Source organism: Sciurus carolinensis, chromosome 14 (genome assembly GCF_902686445.1).
Source record: "Sciurus carolinensis chromosome 14, mSciCar1.2, whole genome shotgun sequence".
Taxonomy (NCBI): Eukaryota; Metazoa; Chordata; class Mammalia; order Rodentia; family Sciuridae; genus Sciurus; species Sciurus carolinensis.
The window spans coordinates 56,387,991-56,407,258 of NC_062226.1; the positions used below are offsets into that span (position 1 = coordinate 56,387,991).

The 19,268-nt window shown below is 39.1% G+C and overlaps 1 non-coding gene across 1 annotated transcript; it reads left to right on the plus strand.

Moving 5' to 3' along the window:
- Positions 1-925: 925 nt before the first annotated feature.
- Positions 926-998, plus strand: Trnas-uga (transfer RNA serine (anticodon UGA)). The gene has a single exon. It is a non-coding gene; the product is annotated as a tRNA-Ser (tRNA).
- The last annotated feature ends 18,270 nt before the right edge of the window (positions 999-19,268 follow it).

The following is a 19,268-nucleotide window of genomic DNA, read 5'->3' on the forward strand; positions in this document are numbered from 1 at the left end:
TGGCCATGTGGTCAGAAAATGTGTGGGTTTTTATTACTATGAACAAAGGAAAGAATGAATATTAGGCAGGCCACCAACATTCTCGGGCCACACTACTCTTCTAGTATTCACTAACTAGAGCCTGGAATATTACAATCATTAAGCACTGCAACTTTCTTCTCTACAAGTTTAGAATGCTAACTTAATTGTTTAAAATAGTTTTCCTTCCATTCCCCAGCTCAAATACTTTAGATAGCTTCCAATTAATAACTGGAAAAATTCCAACCCCATTATCCTGGCATTTCAGGAAGTTGTGTTGCATGCTAGAGGGAATTGGGCTGAGAAATCCCTGAAAACAAGAGTTACTACTTTTTATTTCTGTGTTGGCTGGATGTTTCCTGCCAGTAAGGCCTGCCTGGTCTTATTCATGTAGCTACAACCAAAGAAGGGATGGCTGGACTAGAGAGTCCCAGATGGCCTCATTCATATCTGGCAGTATCTGGTGGCAGTTGGCCATGGTGCCTCGGGTCTCTTCTTGTTCTCCAGGAGGCTAGCCCAGCTGCCTTTTCTATTGTGTTCTTAGGGAAGTGTTTCAAGTTGAAAAAACTGAACTTGCAAGGACTTGCTGGTCTCCTAGACTTGGAAGTCAAATTATGTCACTTCTGCCACATTTTAGTCAGAAGGCCACAAGGCCAGTCCAGAATCAAGGGTTGGAGAATTAGCCTATACTTCATTTTTGGAGGAGAGGCAAAGGTATATTGAAAAGGGAAATGCTTTCACATTGGTTTAATGACCCCCTCAAAACTCACCTTAAGGGTTGTATGGTGGTGCTTGCCTGTTTTTCAAGCTCCTCAAGAAGCTGAGCAGGAGGACTGAGAGTTCAAGGTCACCCTGGGCATCATAGAGAGACTCCCTCTCCAAAACAATGAGCAAGAAACCTCTAGACTGGGGATGTAGTTCAGTTGGTAGAGTATGTGCCTTGAAAGCACAGGCCCTGGGTTCAATCCCCAGCACCGCAAAAAATCAAGTTTAAAAATAAATAAAATAATTATTAAAGAAAGAAAGAAAGAAAGAACAAAAGAAAGAAAGAAAGAAAGAAAGAAAGAAAGAAAGAAAGAAAGAAAGAAAGAAAGAAAGAAAGAAAGAAACCTCCAAACCAAACACAAAAACTCAGGTTGAAATTTAATCCCCACTGTGAAGTGGGACCAGGAGGGACTTTAAAAGGTAATTAGGCCATATAGTGCTCTGCCCTTGCTAATGGATTAATCCATTCATGGATCAACTATTAATGAATTATCTCCAGAATGGGTCTGTTACAAAAGCCAGTTTAATGCAGTCTCTTGTTTGTGCCCTTTTCATGTGATATCCTGTCCCACAGAGGAACTCTGTAGAGCAAGAAGAACCTTATCAGATGTGGCCCTGACCTTGGACCTCTCAGCCTCCAGAACCATAAACTGAATAAATCTTCACTCTTCACAAGTTACCCAGTTTGTGGTATTCAGTTATAGCTGCAGAAAATAGACTAAGGCTGCTTCCTAGGACAGAAGGAATTTGTGCCCATTTTCGCAATTCGCTGTAGTAGTTTGTGGTCTTGAACAAACCACTTTCTACTGTTGGAATTTCAGTTTCCTTTTCTGGAAAACAGGGATAGTAACTGCTCTAAGATACTTTGATAAATAAATATTAAGTGTCTACAGCAAAAAGATTTGGATGATATTAATTTTATCTCACTCTAGGGTTTTCCCAGGTGGATCCTGCCACAGATCCCACTGTGTGTGAACTCTACTCCTGATAATCTTTTCATGGCTTTTGAATCCACCACTGGGGTTCCCACTGTGTTTCTGTCATTTGCTTTACCTAAAATAGTTTTCCTTCACTTCTTAGTCTTAAAAAACCTTATCCATATTTTTAGGGTACCAAGTTCCACATCCATAATCAACACAGGAATCATCTGATCATTCCAATTTCTCAGTTGTCTATATTCTAGCAACACTTGTGATTTACACCACTCTTTAACTCCTTGATTACATATAGGTTTGTGTGAGTTTTGCATTGTCCTGTGGAGTTACTTATAATAATAGTCTTTGCCTATCTCACAGCCTCTAACTTGCTATACTAGAAACTCCTAAAGGATGGAGAAAGTAGGGCAGATGGTGAAATACAGACTTGAAAGTTTAATCACCCGAACCTAGTTTTAGTCTTTAATGTTTAATAGCTGTGTAAACATTATTCAGTCACTTAACTTTTTTGAACCTTAGTTTTAGAGTCATTAAAATGATAAAATTCTGAGCTTGCTTAGTGGAGTTGTTGTAAGGATCAGAAAAATTCTAGATAAAGTGCTTTAAGTATTATAAAGTATCACCTAAATATTTGGCCTTTTGTGATATGTTGAATGAATAATCATTGAACAAATGCTAAACACATATGCAATATAAGAAAAGAGATCTACTGAATTTATTTGTGCAAGAACATGGATGTTCTTTTAATTTATCCTAAAAAAGGAAACCAGAATAGTGTGGTTTTGGCAACAACATCTTTTTGGGTTGAAGCTGAATGACTCTACCATATCCAGTTGAAATTCTAGTTTCCCATATAGTTTAGCAAGACAGAAGACCTGAGAGACCCAAAATTATTCTAAAATTGTTTTTGTTACAAAGTTTCTTTTAGAGAAACTATTTTGTCTGAGCCTACATTTTGCTCAATTGTTTCACAAGTTGGATGTTAAGTATGGATACAATTGTGGGAGTGCTCTCTCTCTTTCTCTCTCTCTCTCAAAAAGAAAACTTTAAGAGAAAGGAAGATTTCTTATCCAAAATTGAGCTTTTAAAGGAAGGAATTTAAAAAAAAATTATTTACTGTTTCATTTGTTCTAAATAGTTATACATGACGGTAGAATGCACTTTGATATATCATACATAAATGGAGTATAATTTCTCATTCTTCTGATTGTACATGATATAGAATACCTAGGGTAATAATGTCTGATTCATTCTGTCCTTCCTACCTCATATCCCCTCCCCTTTCTACACTCCCCTTTACCTAAAGTAACTCTCATCTGCCCTAGCCACCCCCCCCCCATTGTGAATTAGCATCTGCGTATCAGAGGAAACTTTTGGCCTTTGGTTTTGGGGGATTGACTTATTTTGCTTAGCATAATATTCTCCAGCTCCATCCATTTACCTGCAAATGCCATAATTTCACTCTTCTTTAAGGCTGAGTAATATTCCACTGTGTATATATATCACATTTTCTTTATCCTTTCATCTGTTGAAGGGCACCTAGGTTGGCTCCATGGTTTAGCTATTGTAAGTTGAGCTTAAAAAAAAAAAAACCCAATCAATAAATGGGCTAAGGAACTGAAGAGTTTGCAGAAGAAATACAATCAATCAGTAAATGTATGAAAAAATGCTCAACATCTCTAGCAATTAGATAAATGCAAATCAAAACTACTCTAAGATTCCATCTCACTTCAGTCAGGATGGCAATTATCGAGAATACAGGCAACAGTAAATGTTGGCGAGGATGTGGGGAAAAAGGGACACTCATACATTGCTGGTGGGACTGCAAATGGTGCAGCCATTATGGAAAATAGTATGGAGATTCCTCAGAAAACTTGGAATAAAATCACCATTTGACCCAGCTACCCACTTCTAGGTTTATACCCAAAGGACTTAAAATCAGCATCCTACAGTGACACAGCCACATCAGTGTGTGAGCTCTCTGACATACAGCTCTAGAGGTCTTTCTTCCCAGCTCTAATTCATTAAATCCACTGGATTAGACTGAAGTTTAACTTGCAAAAATGGAACTTGTCTAGGCACCTTACAGAGCTGCACCTACGACCTCAGTGGCCTGTTTTTATTAGTTTTAAATATTGCCAGGGATAGAGAGCTATGAGCTTTCAGTGTCTATCACTCTTATTTTAAGGAAGGTTGTCTTACTCTTGAACACCAAACTCACTGTAATGTGTGGCTTTTTTTTTTTTTTTTTTCTTTTTTTGGTATTGTTCTAGGTAGGGTTGGCGTATAGCTGGTTGGTGTCATTTTGATGATAATTCTTACATTTGGATTCAGCTAAGTTGTTCTTCTTTATTCCATTCCTGCTTTCTTAAAAATGATATCTGGAAAGAAAACCAGGACCTCTCTTAGACCTCTTGCTTCCAAAAGAGGTTCTGTTTTTCTTTCCAAACATCATTTTTATTACACTTTTCAAAGTTAAGAGAATTCAGGCCTCAAACTGAGCAGAAATCTCAAATAACCACTTGCCAGTGTACATAATGATATCACTTCTTGTGTTTCTTTTGTGATGCTGATTATAATAATCCTGGCATTATATATTTTATTGTTGATTGAAATTCTTGTCCTGGACTGTAGCATATTTCTTTCTCTAAATAGTGGCTCTTTAATGTCTTTCTTGTTTTAGAAACAACACATGTTCATTATTTGGTATTTAGAATATATGAATAAGCACACAAGAAAAAAAAATAAATGAAACCGCACAGAGGTCCTCTATTCAGGGACAGCCCACGTTAGAATGGTCACACATCATTCAGGGCCATGCAGGTTGGCTTTCTTCTTCCTCTCTGGCAGGGAGACCTTCTGTTGACCATGGTCCTTTCTCTCACCATCGGAGATGTTTTATGATCTGGGAGGCCACGGCTCTTGGAAGAGTGGACTGACAAGAATCAGGATGACTAAGAACAAGAAGATACTAAATTCTGTAAATATTGAAAACTTTGTTATCTCTACTGATAATATACTGAGGGATTTTATGAGTATAAAATGGGAATATGTATGTGGTGGTCATATAGCATGATTCTTAGCAACGTGTCTGGAATACAGGAAGAGCTGAACAAAGGTTAGCTGCTATCGTTCAATTGCTCTAGTATTATCATCATCATCATCCTTGTTTTTGTTACCCTTCTCCTCATGGTTAAATTTGTCCTGTCTAGGCCTGGCTCTAGATCTGGGATTATGTAATGGATCCCCATTCTCCCAGACTTCTTTATTTGAAAAAAGTGACAGACTTGTGCCTGTATAATTGCAATTGCCTGTAGATTTAAACAAAAACCCAAGAAAACAACCTTAAATGTTCCTTATCCTCCCCAAGACACCTACCTCAGGCTCAGTTAATTAAAATATACCAAGGTGTTTTTTTGTTTTGTTTTGTTTTTAACTACACTTTGGTCATTCTTTCCCTCCTATAATAATGTATTACCTCACTCACTATCTTACTCATCTCCTCACCATTGAATATTTTCATAAACAGGAAGGAAGAGAGGCTATTTTTAATACTGTTAATAATAATAATAATAATGATAATAATACTATCTCATTTCCTTCCTTCCTTCCTTCCTTCCTTCCTTCCTTCCTTCCTTCCTTCCTTCTTTCCACAAATTGAACCCAGGACATCACTCATGATAAACATACATTCTGCCACTTAGTTACATTTCCAGCCCCCCAAAATTTCTTTAAGCTTGTTGATTCTTACAGACATCTGAGACTTAACATAGATGGATAGAAATGTGGCATGGTCTACTACTCTCCTTCCTCCAATTCAATCACAGCGTGGATTAGGAGATTTCATTAGTGGAGGAAGGGTCTTGACTCTCTAGGAAGCAGTTAAAGAACTAAAACAAAATCCATATCCTCTTCATCATCAACTCTTCCCTCTCTGGCTTCCACTCTCACTCACTCTATTTCTTTGGAGTCTGTGTATGAAGATAAGGGGGCTCCTGACAAGGTGTTGGGGTTGGGAATGGTAGGATGTCACAGAGAATTAAATGCATCTGGTTCCCTTTATATCTATTGTTCATTGTGTATAACACACACATTTATTGTCCTTTTGGGTACCCACCAATTTATAGCAGAGAATATCTGGCCTTTATTTTGTAAATGAGAAAACTCCTGTGGAAGAGGATGGTTAAGTTGTTAAAGTTGCACAGCTACTGAGAAAAGACCACAAGTCAAAACCACCCTTGTCTCTACCCTACCCTAAAGCAGTGCCCTCCCACCGACACACACATAAGCCCACTTCTCCAGAAAGCTAAGCCCAGATCTTACAGAAGGTCCTATCTCCTGGTTTTCCTAGTGTGGCTTGTTCATAGAAGTTGTTAAGAAACTGTGTGTGGAAATAGCTTTGAAGAAAGAATAGGGGAAGAAATAGTTTAAAAGATATCCGTTGATGAAGAGTCCTGGGAATTGAGAAAACCAATACCACGGGTGGGGAAGTCCAAAGCAATTACATCTGCAAGTGTTAAAAACGTGTTGTGTGCTTTCTTTCTCTGCAGAAGGAGACGATTGTTTACATTATGGGAGATTGTTCCGGTCTGTACCAAAGAGCTTGTTAAGGGTGACAGACAGGTTTGTTGCATGAATGTGCACTCCAAATTAGATGAATGGTGAAATTATGAAGCAATCAAACAGCAAAGCTTTTAGAGGACTACAGTACATTGCCCTTTTTCGCTACTCCTAGGCCTGTTAGCATAAAAGAGGCTATAAAGATAAAGTGCACAATATTATTCAAGTCTCAGAGTTCAACAAACACGGGCAGCCAGCGTTTTATGGCAAGTGTAGTCAGGATTGCTTAAAGCCACTTGCCTGCCCCCACCCCATGCTGAGTTAGGCCCACTTCTTTTTCTTTTTACCAGGACATTAAGCAAAAAAGAAAAAAAAAATTCTTTTTACCAGTCAGATAGAGGAGCTTGGGTCCTTCTGAATGTCCCTTCTTCACAGCCCTCAGGGGAGGGAAAGAGGTGGCTGAACAACTTCATCCTGACGTGGAGGAATGAGTGGCAGGAAAAAGTTTCCCAAGGCAATCAGATTGGCGAAGCTTGTTATCCTAAGAGAAGCTAGAGCATTGAATAAGGGAAGAGGTGGGGTAGTTTATGTTCAGTGTTAGTGGATTCTCCAGGAAGGAGGAGGTTTTTCTTCCCTGGGGAGGGGGAGAAAACACATTGTCTCATTATCCTTAAAACCCCTGGGGGTGGGGGGTTTACCCCTGAAGGGGTAGAGCTGAGACTGTTAGCACCAAAAGGAGACCTGAGGGGTTGTGGGTCCAAAACTCTCATTTTAGACATGAGGTACTCAAGGTTCAGAGATGGTAAGTGACTTGCTTGAGGCTGCATGGCTACTTCAATTTCAGTTTTGTGTTGTTCTCATCACCCACATTTTGAATTTTGAAGGGGTGAGAGGATAACTGATGTGCACCCAGACACACCCAATCTTCAATGGCATGTAACTCAGGATTCCAATATATAAAATACAAAGCTGCAAAGCTGCTGTGCTTGACGGTGTGAGCTGGTGTGTGGGAGGAGGGGGGCAAGCAAGTACTAGAATTCCCACCCCCTTACCCCAACCCCGCTGCTCCCCAGTCTCTACACTATGGATCTTAGAAGCTCCAGGAATCTGGACAAAATGTCAGCACCAGAATATTTGGTGTTTGAATTTTTTTTTCTTTTAATGCCAATCCTCTAAAAGTTATTTTTTCCAAAATTCTTTCATCTTACCTTTTTCAAACACTCTTGTCATGAATGCCGCTATGCAAGGCTAGTGCCACACGTGAGGAGAGCAGCCTTTGATGACCAGAGCTTGTTCTGACCCTGCGGGCACAGACACTGAGACCCAGGGTAGAAAGCAGCAGCCAGGAAGAGGCAGCTAATGCAGAACCTGTTTGCTGGGGAGCCCATGCTTGTCCCTTAACCCTGCCACTCAACTTCCTGAACAAAGGGGTAAGCTGTAGTGTTGCCAAGTGGCCACTCTGTGGCTTTGGACATTTTTTCTCTTAAAGGGAAATTAGGATGCTAGTTAGTGGAGATGAGTCTGAGGCTCTTCCGCTTGAATATTCTGTAGTTCTGTGTAATTTCTGATTCAAGCTAACAATTCACTTAAAAGGAAGGGAGATTATTTTCTCCAAACTATGCATGGATGGCTTAGATGATGTGATTCTGGAGGCCATGGACCATGACTGGGAATTTTTTTCTATTCTTTTTCTTTTTGTCATGATTCTTCATTTTTTTGGCATGATTCTTATAATCCGAAACCATGCAAAGGATCTTTTGTTCTTTCATGATCTGTATCCCACTATCTCCCCCACCCCCATCCACCTTATAAATCAGGTCTGTGGTTGCTGGGGGTCTATTTCACAGGGCTTATTAGAAATAGAGTCAGACACCTCTCCGTGGCGCCAAGTCTTGGTCACACAGGAGGCCTGCCAATTTGCAGTAGCACATAGCATATTTAGTAATCAATGTTCTCCCACTGCCCCATCTGGACAACAGGGGTGGGTGGTTCCTGACACCAGACTATCCCGGGACAAAGTAAAAATTTAGCCCATCATACAGATGTTGGTCCATATAACAGCTAACTCCAAGATAGTTAGCAACATCTGTTATTTTATAAAGTCTCCTCCCCCCATCCCATTGTCTCTATTTTATAAATTTGCTTGTCAAATGTGCTTTGGAATTTGATAAGCCCCATGGAAGAGTGGGAGACTATCTCTGAGATGCTAGAGTTTTAGGCCTAGTTACCTCCCCACCTACTCTGGATGCAGGATAGGAATGCTGATTACAGTTGAACTTAGCTGTTTGTTCTCATGAAACAGTGATTCATATAAAACTGTGATTTCTCCTGCAAGGAAAAAAAAAAAAAATCCAAACCAAACCCAGCTGCTATTTTTAGGGAAATTTTTTAAATGAAAGGGCTATGAAAGTAAACCTACCCAGCCAGGAATACTATACGTGAGCTTTCCAAATCTGTCCACTAAAGTAGGAATTTGAAGGCTCCGCCACAAATTGCTTTTCACTTCAACCAGGATGCTTATTATGATCCCCTGGCTCCACTCTGCTCTCCTATTACTTACACATGAATTTAGTTTCCCTGTATTTTAATTACATGTGTAGAGCAAGTTTTATGTTCTCTTCTCTGACTACTCATAAACTTCACAGAGATCACCAAAAAACCATATTGTTCTTAAAATAGCCTTTGCCTCCTATCCTTGTAGCAATACCAAATGACATTCTCTTGACCCAGCCCTGGCTTGTATTAAGTACATTTGGATGCTGGCGGGCATGCTCCTCCAAACCTCAGCTTAGTTTGAGTTAAGCCTGTCCTGGGTCATGGAGCTCCATGTCTAAAACACACCATTAGAGACACATGATCAGCAATGGACCAAAGCTGGATTTCAGTGGTGTCCTTTGAACTCACCGCATTTCCAGTATTTGAGTCAAAACTCTCAGTGCTGGGGGTGGTACTTGTTCTTCTTGTTAGCAAGATTCAAAAAAAAAGCAAGGATTTTACACGTTCCCATCTCTAGGTACAATTCCTCCTCTGTTCTTTGCCATCGTTTTGTGGTCTGAGAGCCACAGGATATACCTTTTGCAATTATGTGAGAATTGTGATTTCAGCTGACTTGAAAGGCCTGTCACAATATTAAATGCCACACAAAAAGTTCATATTGAGAAACCATGTAAAGAGGATGCTCTAGTTTTACAGTGAGGCTGTACTATTACAATTACCCTTGTACCCCTTTTTACTTAAGAGTATTTGACTGCAACAGGAAGCAACATAAATCAGTCACTGGCCACATAATAACTGCTTGAGTCTTCCTTCTGCTCTCTTAAAAATACAGAAAAAGAATATCATCCCTCTTGCAGACTGTTGTTAAATCAGACACTAACCATAATATTTCAGGTGACACGGCCATAAAATATGAGTCCTGCATGCTTTCCTTCCTGAAATTTCACTAATTGTAACATAATTCACCAATATAATGTTTTTTTAAAAAATTCACATAAACAGAGCAGCTCAAAATGCTGTTTGAATAAAGGAGTAATATCACATCCCTGTATTTTTTTAGAAAGCAAGTATTATTGACCCAGCTGAGTATCATGGGTGGGTAAGGGGCTGTTGTTCTGGATTCCAGGGTTCTGATGTGTTGCTCTAATTCTCTGTGGCTCTCTGGGGGATGATCATAATAGTTTATACTGCAGTCAACCTGGAAGTCATGATGAAGTAATTTTAAACTGGTGGTGAATCTTGGAATTTTTTCTTATGTCAGTATACAATGAAATAGAGAAAAACCCAATGGTTCTTTCCTCCTTTGGTGTTCTTAAGGTCAGATTACCAGTATGACTGGTTAGCAACTTCCTCTCCTTCACTCCCGAATCCACAACTTTGACAACTTGTTTGATTTTTGTATATGAGTTTGAAGTTTTCAAATTCCTGGGTCTTCTATGATAATTCTTACTGATGAAATGTCTTTGGAAAAAGGAATTCAGAATGAAAACAGATGTTATAAAATTCATGTGTTTGACAATAATTTTTCTTTAAAATAACAATAAAATCCATAGCTCAAAGTCAGGGAGGCTCCTATCAGCGGTTCTGATGAAAAACACTTGTGCATTTCTCTGATGGAGCATCATGGCAGCAGAACTGTTGACGACACCCTACGAGGAGTTGAGTTACGGTCCTTAGTGAAGTCACCGGTTATCCAATTTTCTTTTCCTCTAACATTTGCTGAAAAGTCTCAGTTAAATGAGCATGAAGGCTTCCAGGTATGCATGTGCTGTATGAGAGATGCCCACTGTGCAGAGTAGCAGGCTAGAGACCATATGTGTGGCAAAGCACAGGCTCCTACAGTGCCCTTGGCTGGAATTCTGGGTCAGCGCCTAGAGTTGTTCCAGAGCCACTTCCTCTTGTGGTCGCTTGGTTTCTACTTTTGGTTTCTAATTGTATCGGCCATGTTCCCACAAGAACACAGCTGTGAAGCAGCACTGGGAAGAAAGGAAATAAGTCTGTCAAGTCCCGCCCCTTCCTGTCAGAAGAATTGAATGACTACCTCATTTGTTAATCATAGATTTTTAACTTGGAAAGAAATTTATAGGTCCTGTATCTAATTTCCCCTGAATGTCCTCATTACTGCCCATCAATCCAAACATCTAAATCTTATATGGGAGAAAATAATTTGAAGAATCAAAATTACCTGCCTAAGTTAAAGTGAGTATGTATTTTCTTTTATCTTTTTAAATATTTTGTCAGAAAGAAGACAGAGGGTCAGGCTCAGTTTGTACTGAAAAAGACTGGGAGCTAGAAAATATAGTTCATGTAAATTTTCAGGGCCTTGCTTTCTTTATCTGTATAAGGAACAGCAAAAAATATGTGAACTCTCTAGTTCTGAGATTCTGTGCTCTTTGGTAGGGACCTGAGAAAACTTCACTGGATTTGGAAAGGGGAGGAGGGGGAAGGAAAAGAAAAAAGAAAAGAAAAAGTTAGCAAGCAAGAATAGGAATGGCTGCATTGAAGGAAGAAATCTTAACAGATGGGAATGAAAAGAAACAGATAATTCCTGATTCAAGCTCTTTATAAAGACCCTATACTTGGGAGAAGTCGACTTGCTTCTTTTCTTCAGAAATAGTGGGGAAGTTATAGAGATATTTAAGGAAACAACTCACGACATGGAAAAAATGAAACTGAATTATAAACTTGACCAATGGAGATTTAGAAAATATTTTATAGATGCTAAGTTGAAGTATAAATAGAACTCTGCTAAGGCAAATTTTTCTTTTGGTAGTTTTATAAATTTCTATTTTAAAAAATACTCAATGTGTAAGGCATATGGCTTAATTCAGATGTAATAGATGACTAGAGGGGCATATTTTGGAGTTACAATTTAAAAGATGATGAAGTATTTGAGTGATAGGAATAGACTGCTAATGTTACTTATAAAATGTATAAAATGAGTTATATTTGCAGTATTTTTTCATCTGACCAGCAAATCACTAACTTGTCCTTGAAGGCACTTTTTAGGAAGTTATTTATAGGTGGGACTGGAGAAGCAGTTTTTCTTCTAGGAAGATCATTTCTTCAGTGACACCATATCAACAAAACCATATAAATGAATATGATCCTGTTTCCCAGACTGGTGCTCCATAATGCTTTGAACTTGCTGAACTATGATATATAAAGCTATACAAATGTTAAGAATAATAAGCAATTAAAAGTCATAACAGTTACTTTCTTAATCTCTGGTTAAATGGGCAACATCACCACCATAGCAAAAACCTTTTAAACCCTGGTTAGCATAACCAGAGGAATGGTTTCAAATTTGTGTATACTCTTTTTGTTTTAAGTAAAGAAAAAAATGTATTAGAAGTGCAATGCACATAGATTGCACCTTATGCCTGAAGTTCTATACCCCAAAACTGGCAAGGAGAAAACTGAGGAAATAATACATTGGTAGCTGCTGACATGTGACTGATCTTCAAAGGGATTCTCTTGCATGTTAGGAGGCCAAACTTTTGCTGAGATAGCTCTTCTAGTTGTTGAAAAACTCAGGAAACAGGAAGAAACACACGTACTCTCTATCTGGCTTCACAGCATGACTTAGAACCATAAGCAGCTTGAGCTAGAAGGAATTCTCCCAGCCAACTCCTTCATTTTGGAGATAAGGCCTGGAGAGGTAAAGAAACTTTTCCAAAGCAATACAGTTAGTTAATGGAAGATCTGGGAGTAGAAGCCAGAACTAATGAAGCCTCAATACTGTGTTCATTTGGATTAACATGGGGGTAGGAATCCAAGAAAGAGGAAGCTTGGAGAAGGAATGAGAGCGGCCTGTGATTTGAGGGCCAATCTAAAACAGATGCAACTGAACTAACAAATTTATAACAAGTTTCAGTGCAGCTAAATTAGAAGGGGCTAAGTCATTAACCTTGCACAGAGAAATTTATAAGCATTGACTAAACTTGACCTTCAGCCAATCACGTCTTTCCATTTTCCAGCATCCCAAGAACATGCTCACAGATGCACGCACACATGCACACCCAGCACCACTTCAGACTTCTCTCTGTGAAAATGTGAGTTAGAGACACACTGCAGGAAGTATAGATGACAAGATGTCCTAATAAGTCCTGTGTTTTTTGAAAAACAAAAATGACTTAGTGAAATTACTCATTGCATAAAAAACTTAAATGATTCATAAATAAGAGGGCATGCCTATAATTTACAACTCTGTCACAGGTTAACTGGCTCCTGTAGCTTGGAAATAACAATCATCCGTTTTCTTAGAAGGCAGTCTGGAGAACTGCTTCCGGACACTCACAGAGCTTCTTCCTTCCTGAGCATAAGGAGGATTATGCTTCTTTTCTCCTCTGAAGTTCTTGAACTCGTGGCTTACTTGGACAATGATGTGAAAGAGAGTGATATATGCCACTCTGGGTCACAGAAGAGCCAGTATATGAGTTTCAATATTTGTCGCTTTCTGCTGCATGAACCAGTGGTTGCTCCTCATGGATATTGGTCAGAAGCTAATGTCAAATTGAGATGAGAGCTTCAGTTCCTGGAAAGCACACATATAGGGAGAGAGGAACAATGCTTTGTTGTTTTAAGCCACTAAGATTTGGGCATTATTTGCTTCTATAGCATACTTCAGCCAATCTTGACAGATACAACATTCTTGATAAACTCATGCTTTTCCAATAGCATCTTTTCTCTAAATGTCGAACCATGAATAGAAGTTTGCACATCTATTGAAAAACAGGGAGAGGCCAAGATGTTTGTTGTCAAAGAAAACTTGCATAATCATAATTTCTTCTTCCATTTGGATAGTGCTGCAATTTTTAAAAGCCTTTTCTCAGAAATAGCTCTTCATCCTCATAATACATCTGTGTGGTAGATAGGTTAGGAGATATCCCCATTGTTTTTAGACAGGGAAACTACTAGGGTTTGAACGACACACCTATGACTGAGAAGGTAGCAAGAGAACCAAGAAGAAAAGCAACTGTATTACTCACAAGTGACAGTAAGGGACAACAGATGCCAGGATTCATGACAAGCTGGCTGAGGAAAGCTACCAGGGCAGAGGGAGTTTCACTGTGTGTGCTTTGTGTCACACCATAGCTGAGGGACACCAAAAACATTCTACCCTGACTTTTTACACTAGAGCTGCGGGCTGAAGTGTTACAAGATATCCTGTTCAAAGAAAGATAGAAATGGCCTACCTGTTCCAGGCAGTTGCCCCATAACCCAGGAATATGTCCTGTACTTGTCTCCTGGATGCTCACCATAGTGATCAGCATACAGAAGAACTCAATAAGTTGGGCTCTGATTTCACTTTTAATGTGATCCATATCTTTGTTTCCCTATTCTGCTATATTCCCTACCTCACCACTTAACTTCTATCCCCCATTAAAGGTACTTGAAATTCCTCATAGAGTGGGTGGACTGATATCTCACAATTAATTAAACATGTCCTGATTAGTCACAATGTCTGAAGTTTATATAGGTGTATGAGTCATAGTGGTGGGTAGACAGTCTTTAATATGACCCCCCAATACGTCCCTGCTTCCTGGTTTTTCCAGTGTAATCCCTTTCTCCTGAGTGTTTGCTGGGTTTGTTAACTCATTTCTTATAAACAGGATTTGGCAGAAATGAAGGAACAACATTTTTGAGATTACTTACCAATTGACTGTAGCTTCCATGTTGGGCAGTCTCTGGCTCTTTTCTCTCAGACCACCAGTTGCTATGTCAGGAGGACATTCGAGCAGTCTACAGCAAGGTTTGCATATGCATAGCAAGAAACAGACCTGGCGACTGCCACATGAGTGAGTTTGGATTCACCAGCTGTGAACCTTGGCATGACTGCAACACTGGTGATAGCTTACTTGACAACTTCAAGAGAGTCCCTGAGTCAAAGGCACCCAGATAAATTGTGCTCACATTGTCCATCCACAGAAACTGTAAGGCTATGAGCATTTATTGTTTTAAGCTACAAAGTTTTGGAATAATTTGTTGAATAGCAATTGATAACCAACATAAAAGCAAAACCCAGTTTGAGAGTAGATTTTGGTGGGTAAGTACCTCAGACAGGGCCAGGCAAGTTCCAGAAGAGAAGAAGCCCATAAAGGGGTGGAGGTGTACACAGAACAATGGCTTGCCTACCATTCCCTTTCTTCAAAGATTTTTATCCTAATATTTCAATATATACATATATAAAAGTTATAACATTTTGAAATGTGAGGTCAATGAGAACTGAATTAGCCTAATTCAACTCTTGGACTTTACAAAATAGAAAACTAAAGCCTTAATGTCTTAATATGTTCTATGTTATAAAACAGCCAATCATGGACCTTGAAACTTAGGCTTTCCAACACCAAGTCCATTGCCCCTTGAGTTTCCCCATGTTACTTCTTTCCTCACAGTGAAAGGAAGAAAGAATAAGTTTAAGATTAACCACCACAATTCCACAAGGATTCTTAAAAGCTCACCATGATTCTCATTTTAATAGAAGTCATTAGCTGACTTTCAAAGACTTTTTCAGTTTTATATAGAATATACTGATTCATTTATTCAACAGCTATTCATTGAGCAGCCACCATGTGCCAAGCACTGTGCAAGACCCTGGGGTTAGTATGATGATTAGAACATTCGCTGGAGATACCGAAAATTACAGTTCAAGGGTCTTGTGTGTTTTTATTACTGGTGTTTTCTTTTGTTACCAATACATGCATTTGTTCCCAAAGACAGAAATCATTTAAAGCCGCATGATTTGATCTTGATTTTGATTTAAATATTTAAAAAAAAATGAGACACTGACACGTTTTGTGAGTCTTAGTATACTGGAAGTAAAAGAACTTGGGTTTCTGCAGTCAAAAATCATGGAAGTAGTGTTGGTTTGATGCACTTTTGTTCAACCACATTGGGTAAGGCACTAATGTTGTGCTCCCATTATTCAAAAGTAAAAGATGGGGATCATAATGATACCACTCACCTGAGAGAAGTGCTTTGTGAACTAATAAGCAGTTTTCAGTTCTCCTATTCCCAAATTATAAGATCCCTGAAAGCAAAAAAGAGGTGGTGATCATTTTTGATCTGTCATAGTCTCTAGGCTGTGTGTACTACTGAGTAGGTAGTTAATAATTGTCTGTTGAAAAGTTATTGCTTAATAATAATGATAATCTCTGAATACCTGCCATGTGCTTATTAAGATCTTAAATACTTCTCTTGTATTTGCTTTTGATTCCACTATATGACTCTATAAGGTAAATACTATTTTTATTCCTATAATAAAGATGAGGAAACTGAGGCACACTGAAACATTGACTAATTGGCAGTTACATAAGCAGAGTTGAAATTTAAACCCACACAATCTGGCTAGCTGCCAAGATTTACTGCCTCTCCATAAGAATTGTGTATTGATTTGCTGTTTCTCATTAGGAAAAGTATAGGCAGAAAAGAAAATAGTTTCCTTTTGTTAAATTAATAGGTACCTCTTTTAAATGGATTTTTATCCAATAGTCAAAAACAAACAACCCCCCAAAATGAAACACAACAAAAACACTTCCAAAGATGTCAGATCAGTTAAAATCATATTGTGCTATCGTCAGTTGAATCTTCTCTCCAGGTGGATGAGCCCTTGACAATGGCTCACTGGTGAAGCTTAGGACCTTTCATCTGGGAAACTCTCTGGAGGCATGCAGGCTGCAGGTTGTTACCTGTGTTTGAAAATTATTCATGCAAACTGGTGGGTTTGGTTTGAATATTTGAACTGTGCCTTTCTATAGCCTGTCACAGCGAGTATATCATGACAGGAGATGACTTAAATGGAAACACTAGCACAGACCAATCTAATATGCAAATGGCAGAAAAATTTGGAAAAATCTAGAAGAGAGGAAAAAGAGAGGTGAAGAAGATACGTCCCGAATGCAACCTATGCTGGCTATCCACAGTCTTATTTAATCTCATCCTAGGGAGATGATAAAGGTAGTCATATCTTATAGATAAGAAAGCTGAGTGAGGCTCAAGAAAATCAAGCAATGCTACCACAAAGCACCCTTAGCAGGGACTCAAAACCAGCCTCTTATTTACCCAGAGCCTGTGGACTTTCCACTGTGCTGCTAGAATATTTTACCTCTACTAATGGTACACTTGACTTACTGTTCTCACCAAACTGCAGAGTGAATTATAAGTAGCCACCAAGAACCAGAAAACTACTCAAAAATGGCCAGGCATGATGTGGGGAGGAGAGAGGAACTGAAAGAATCAGGGAAAAGGTGAATATAAATCACAGACGGAGTCAGAGAAAAGCCTTTAAGCTTTCAATAAAGTATAGAAAGAAGAAAACAGTTCTCCTGAGGTGTGAATTTTCCAGAGCATGGGTTTCTGATTCGAATAATCCTATTGAAAAGTGGAGGAAAGCTCCAGGAGGCCTCAGATACACTTTTTCCAACAACGGTTATTTTCATTTTGTCCTTTGTCATTCTTTCTCAACTCCTTTGCTCCTGGTCACTGACTTTGGATCATTCTGTTTTACCCTGAACCTTAAATTAGCCTTTGACAGCTCCCCATGTTCTTTAAGAAATTGTCTGGTCAAGATAGAATTGCCTAAGATGTTTAGGTGAGTGGTCACCTAATGCTGAACCACAGACTAGATGTGGCCTATGACGAAGCCATCAGCGCTATGTTGTTGCATGGGAAAAACTGAAATAACCAAGTGAGCTTTATACAGCACTAAATGCCTTCAATGTTGACTGCTTTTTATTCTGAGACTTCTGGCTTGTTTGATGGTTCAGTGTTTCTTGTTTTATGAAATGACTGTGAGAGTAAATGACTCCCCTTAAATGTTTTAAAAAGAATTTAAATGGTGTGTGAAATCACCAGTTTGAGAGACATGCCTAATCCATTCAAAAGAGTCTGGTGATGGAAACTGATTAAGACTTAGAAACATGTCTCAGGGAGGGAGTTCTTGATATTTTTGATGGAAGAGGTTCCTCCATTGTTTTAAAGATTAAATTAGACTATGTATGTGAAGACTCAACTGCAGCATCTGCTGTACTTTGGCACTTAAGCAATGATACATTTGTTTTCTCCCTGGTCTGCTTGTGGGCAGGTCTGTGCATCACATTAACCTTTTTGGTTCTGGCCTATTTAACGCCAGTAGTAATCCCTTGGTTCAGTTTTGATGGACAAATCTCCCCTACACTTTTATCAACTTTCCCCATGGGTGGTATCAACTTCTAAGTGAGAAAGACTGAAGGCCAACTGGGATTCCCTAGAGTGTCCTATGACCCATTTCTATCCTCTTCTCCACTGTGGATACACAGAGAAATGCAGGGGCAAATGATAATATTCAGTTTTGGTCATCAAATGTTCACTGCAGTATTATACTGTAATACTTTAGAGAGTCCTAAAATGAATGAATATGTAAATTGGGCAATGTTAATTTTTCTCATAAAATGTATAGCAACTAATCCAAATTTTGTCACCTTTTAATGTTGTAACTGGTTAGCAGTCTTTATTCTAGGATTTACTTCTGCTTTGAGTACTACCTTGATGGAGTCAACTGTCTCTTCTTTTGTGCCCTACTACACCATATGTATACTGGTATGGGCCAAAGTGTATAAACCATGAAGTAGAATGTCTTACACACAGTAGTTGCTCCACGTATGTTCTTGAATGACAAGATGAATGGCCACGGCTCAACGAGCAGCAAATATATTCTATTGCAGAATGACTAGAGTAAGCCCAAGTAGTTGCAATAGAAGAGTTCAGATTCATGCATTTGCTATTCATTCATAAATCCCCACCTCTATCTCTAACACCAAGAAGTAGATTTGCTTCTCCACATAGTTCTCCTGTGGGACGTTTACCTTATTTTTCTGCTTACTTAATTTTTCCCTTTGAAGAGTTACCTGATTCACATTTGGAGCCCATTGGCCTATGTCTGTGATTTTAGTGGAACAAGAAAGTGCACATGCATTTCCTTTTCCTTGAGCACCCTAAGAGCTGATCCTTCCCATTCCTGAGCCAGAACCCTCCCATCTGCTTTCTTTCCTGGGTATGGTTATGAGCATGAGTGTGAGCATCAGGGAGGAATCTTTTGTGGGGACTTGCAACTTTTCCCTCCCTCTGCCCCAAATGTGTGTGCATGTATGTGCACACACACATGCTGAATGAGCTTGATTCAAAGATCCTGGACCATGTAGGGACACACACACAAAGACATGGCTTGTCAGAGAGTTTGGGGACTGTCGCGAGTTCAGCTGCACAGTTGCTCAGCAACCTGGGTCTGGAGAAAGGGATTTCTGCTTCTTATGCTGGATCCTGTGCTAGGTACTTTTAGGTATAGTATCTCATCCTTTCTCCTTAAAATTCTGACGTAGTCCTTTGGCAGTGTAGAGGAGAAAGAAGTTGAAGAAGAGTCCTGTTGCACACAACACAATCAGCCCTTGTTGTCAAGCCTCTTTCTAGATCTTTTATATAACTTCACAACTCTCTGAGACAGTAATAGGTTTACTT